Source organism: Schistocerca nitens, chromosome 6, assembly GCF_023898315.1.
Source record: "Schistocerca nitens isolate TAMUIC-IGC-003100 chromosome 6, iqSchNite1.1, whole genome shotgun sequence".
Lineage (NCBI taxonomy): Eukaryota > Metazoa > Arthropoda > Insecta > Orthoptera > Acrididae > Schistocerca > Schistocerca nitens.
The window spans coordinates 336,028,160-336,033,481 of record NC_064619.1 but is presented as its reverse complement, the minus strand read 5'-3'; the positions used below and the strand labels follow the sequence as shown (position 1 = coordinate 336,033,481).

At 45.4% G+C, this 5,322-nt stretch overlaps 1 pseudogene; it reads right to left on the bottom strand.

Annotated features, from left to right (window-relative positions):
• Window positions 1–2,090: 2,090 nt before the first annotated feature.
• LOC126191910 (5S ribosomal RNA) lies at window positions 2,091–2,208 on the bottom strand (annotated as a pseudogene).
• Between the last annotated feature and the right edge of the window lie 3,114 nt (window positions 2,209–5,322).

Below are 5,322 nucleotides of genomic sequence, written 5' to 3'. Positions count from 1 at the left end.
ATTTTATCGATGGCAATCTAAATGGTGCAATGTATGCTGATTTCCTACGTAATGTTCTACCGATGTTACTACAAGATGTTTCACTGCATGACAAAATGGCGATGTACTTCCAACATGATGGATGTCCGGCACATAGCTCGTATGCGCTTGCAGCTGTATTGAATAGCATATTTCATGACAGGTGGATTGGTCGTCGAAGCACCATACCATGGCCCGCACGTTCACCGGATCTGATGTCCCCGGATTTCCTTCTGTGGGGAAAGTTGAAGGACATTTGTTATCGTGATCCACCGACAGCGCCTGGCAACATGCGTCAGCGCATTGTCAATGCATGTGGAACATTACGGAAGGCGAACTACCCGCTGTTGAGAGGAATGTCGTTACACGTATTGCCAAATGCATTGAGGTTGATGGACATAATTTTGAGCATTTATTGCATTAATGTTGTATTTACAGGTAATCACCCTGTAACAGCATGCGTTTTCAGAAATGATAAGTTCACAAAGGTACATGTATCACATTGGAACAACCGAAATAAAATGATCAAACGTACCTACGTTCGTAATTTAATTTAAAAAACCTACCTGTTACCAACTGTTCGTCTAAAATTGTGAGCCATATGTTTGTGACTATAACAGCGCCATCTATCACAAAGCGAAAAAAGTGGTCCAACTAAAACATTCATATTTCTTTACATACTACACGAATATGTAATAAAAATGGGGGTTCCTATTAAAAAACGCATTTGATATCCGTTTGACCTATGGTGGCGCCATCTAGCGGGGCAACCATAGCGCCATCTGGTTTCCCCCTTCAAGCTAGACAAGTTTCGTCCTTTGTAGTTTTTTCGTTTGACGCTTATTTCGTGAGATATTTGGCCCTGTCACGATCAATGGACCACCCTGTATAGCGCTTCTTCCAAGTATTGTGGGAAAACATATTAAAACTTCTCACATACGTATCGCGAAGCGACTGTAATGACAGAACTGAGTGTTAATACGTTGGTTTTTACTGGGAGACAATTTGAGCAATGGTGCCTACTCTTTATCACTGGCGCCAGCCATGTGCCGGCTTTTCGCCTTAGCTTGATTGGCTTTGGCGTGGTTGGCCACGTGAATTTTAAAAGGAGCGGGCTAAGACGGGCTGACAGGTCGGTTTCCAGCGAGGACGGAGGGAGTTACGAGGAAGTTCGGGGGAGGGCGTTACTCTCGCGTACCGAGCGTGGTACGGCTACGGCGGTCGCAGCGAGCAGTCTGCCCCAGGGTAGTGCGGAGCAGCGTTGGTTTGGTGCGACGCTGAAGGGCGACGCCACTCAGTGGGTCGGCACGGCGAGGACACGTCGGCGTAGCGGAACTGGGGTTGTCAGCGTCCGCAGTGGAAGCCGCTGTCCGTGGGCAGTTACGACTGTGCTGGCTGTGGCTCTGTATTGTCTCGTGGCAACACACAGTATCTGCTGTTACAGACGGCGTCGTTTGTAGCGCGTGAGCCGTTTTAAGTTCTGTGCTCCGAAATACCAAGTTTTTGGCAGCTATTTTTCTGTCGGAAACCCTGCCATGTTGTGATTACACTACTCTTTCTGGCTCAGCAGTACCCGAGTTCTGCCCCTTCTGTACTGATATGCATATTTACATCAGTTCGTTGCGACTGTAAAATGATTTTTCTAAGGTAGTGCCAGGCACGTAACATTTAAAATATTTTAACACGAAGCCAGTGTAAAACGCTAAGCTCCTGTAGTTCTGTTAGTGATTCTTAAACTACAGGGTAATTATAATTAAAGTTAAACTTTCAAATCGCTGTATAAAGAATACCACTGGTCAGAATGACGACAAATTTCAACGGAATATTATCGGAGAAGGGGGAAGACGTATAAAACTAAACTAAACTCCTCCCGCACAGGTCATGAAGGCCAAAAGGCACCGACCGGCCGCCGTGTCATCCTCAACTTTCCGGTGTCACTGGATGCGGATATGGAGGGGCACGTGGTCAGCACACCGCTCTCCCCGTCGTATCTCAGATTCCGAGATCGGAGCCACTACTTCTCAATCAAGTAGCTCCTCAGTTTGCCTCACAAGGGCTGAGTGCACCCCGCTTGCCAACAGCGCTCGGCAGATCGGATGGTCACCCATCCAAGTGCTAGCCCAGCCCGACAGCGCTTAACTTCGGTGATCTGACGGGAACCGGTGTTACCACTGCGGCAAGGCCGTTCCGTTGGCCGAAAACGTGTGGCAGAAGAAAAATAAATAGTTACAAAATGTAGCAATAGATGGCACTGTAAGCATCATAATTTAATATTGGTCGACTGCAAATGACGAATCATATAACAATGCCTAAGGTGTACGTTTGACGTTAAACAAACTGTACTAATCAGTGTGCACGGGTGTACAGGTCTGATACTGTCAGTTACAAGAGCCCATCCACCACGGCAAAGTCATATGACATCGGATGTGAGAAATCGGTTTTTAAATGTCCTGAGACCAGAAACTGCATAAAATGCACCAATCACATCTGTTTTTAGTTGTCCTGAGGCCAAAAACCGCATAAACAGCATCAGTCACATCACTTTTTGATTTCCCTGAGACCATAAACCGCATATAAAGCATCAATCGAAATCAAATCGGATTATTAATTCCTTGTGACTGGCGCAAAATATGTTCAATATGCTGTCCACTGTTTTCTGCAACAAGTTGAAATTGAGAAACAGCATGTGCCACAACTGATCGAAGTGTTTCCGGGGTCACCTTCAGGATGTGTTGCTCAATGCGTGCCTTCAATGCAGCTTACGTTTGCAATCCGAACACTGAACACCTTTCATATAGCCCCACAGCCAGAAGTGACAAGGATTAATATCAGGTGATCCGGACGGCCACGCTGTAGTGAAATGGCGGCTGATAATTCTAGCATTCTCGAAATGGTGTTTCAGCAGCTGCTTAACTGGATTTGCAATGTGCAGAGGTGCACCATCTTGCATGAAAATGATCCCACCCACACATCGACGCTGTTGGAGAGCTGGAATGACGTGGTTGCGCAAAAGACACTCATAGCGAGTACCAGTGAAGGTACAGGTAACAGGACCAGAAGCACCTATCTCTTCGAAAGAATATGGTCCTATGATAAATCGTGCCGTAAACTCGCACTACACACTGACCTTTTCAGGATGAAGTGGTTCTTGTTGATCTTCGTGTGGATTTTCCGTTGCCCATATTCGACAATTCTGAGTATTGACATACCCTCTCAGATGGAAGTGGGCTTCGTCTGTTCACAAAATCTTCCACAGCCGATCATTCTCCACTTCCGTGCGAGCAGGAAATTCTGAAGTTAAGGTCTCTCTTGCTGGCAGGTCAACAGGAAGCAACTCGTGCACATGGGTAATTTTGAATGGATAGCAAAGAAGGATGTATCGTAGGATTTTACGCACTGTGCTCACGAGTATGTCCAATGTGCGGGCAATTCTCCGTGCACCACACGTTTACACACCGCCACTCGCCGCCTCTTGCATTGCTGTGGATATTGCTTCCACTGACGTCGAATCAATTCGTTTCCTCCCTCTACCAGGTTGCACACCAAAAGAACCCGTCTTTTCGAATTTCCGAATCATTTTCTCCAGACCCACGGCAGTCATCGGACCAACGCCTTTTTTTAAAACGTTTCAGTGTCCGGAACTTATGCAGAGCGACGTGTGCACAATCATAATTCTTGTAATACAACTTTACAAGCAGAGCGCGATCCTGCATTGAGACAGTCACGGCGAACGTCGCTGACGCGAAGGGAGGGAAAACAGTGTACCCGGCGCACGGCGAACGTCGCTGACGCGAAGGGAGGGAAAACAGTGTACCCGGCGTGTTTATACCAACTTCAATGGGTCGTTCGCATGACAGATGTTTCATTTACGTATTGTGACACATACAGTACCATCTATTGATCAATTTTCACACTATTTTTTTCTTCTGCCATACGTTTTCCCCCTTCTTCGATAATATTCCGTTGCAATTGGACGCCATTCTGACCAGTGGTATTATTTCTACAGCGTTTTGGAAGTTTAAAATTAATTATAATCCCTCTGTACATTCAGTCTGGAAGGCAGGGCGGATAATAATTTTTTAATTGCGTTACTGTCTTTCGTCGTACTGTTCACTGCAAAAGTTCCACCTACCTCAGTACGGCATCATTTTACCAGCCCGTTTCTCTGCATACGTAGGTACTGTTCAGACTCCTAAAAAAGCAGCGTTGATAAAAACGTGTCAGTACTTAATGCTGCAAAGTCCGCGTAAACTCTAGTAGCCAGCTATCCTGTAATATCTTATAACAATTTTCGGATGGAGGGCGGTTGCTTTATTTCTTTAATAAAAGGTCAAAATTCTGATGCGAGTCTTTTTATTTCCTTTAGCTTTTTTTAAAAAATCCTGCCATTAGCCCAAATTTACGTAACTAACCAGATCAATGTTCTCATTTCACAGTTCATGCACTCCATTTCACATGCAAAGCAGCCAGAAATGCGCTTAACTCCGACCCGAGTTATTACGCGATCTCACAGTCAATACTCCGCTACTATATGTGAGAGGCGACATTACAAGTATTACTGTTCACTTTTGGTGCATCACCTGCGACCAGCTTTGCGAAAGAAAAGGCGACAGTTTCTGTGCAACCCACCCATCATTTTGCACGATAATGCGCGGGCGCATACAGCGCAAGCTGTGGCCGCTCTGTTCGGTCGATGGGACTAGGACGTACTGTTCCATCCACCATACTCCCCAGACTTAAGTCCTTGTGACTTTGATTTGATTCCGAAGATCAAGGAACCACTTCGTGGCATTCGCTTCAGAACTGTTCCAGAGATTCGACAGGCTGTAGACCGCTCCATTCGCACCGTCAACAGAACAGGCTCTGCTAATGGTACACTGCGCCTTTCACATCGCTGGCAACGGGTTCTACACAATGGTGGGGACTACTTTGAAGGACAGTAACAGGTGCAAACGTGTAACTCTTTTGTATCGGCTGTGAATAAATAGTTCCCGCTATTTAAGGTCCAACCCTCGTACATTGTTTGCTCTTCAACAAAATCTTTCTTTTGATAACCGTATGCCTCCTAGTAGTTAGAGTCTGTAGCAGTTAGACTCTTTTTATTTAGCTGGTTGATGTTGCTGCTTGCTGTAATTGCCATAGTTCCTGTGATGAATATTTTGTGTGAGGTAAGTGGCTCATAAAAAAATGGGGTTCGTGATTGAGATGAGTTTGGGCATTTAACAGAGCTGGATGTAGTTTCATATTTCTTTAATTTCGTATTTTTGGACTTATATTATTGTTAGGATTTCTTGCAATTCAGGG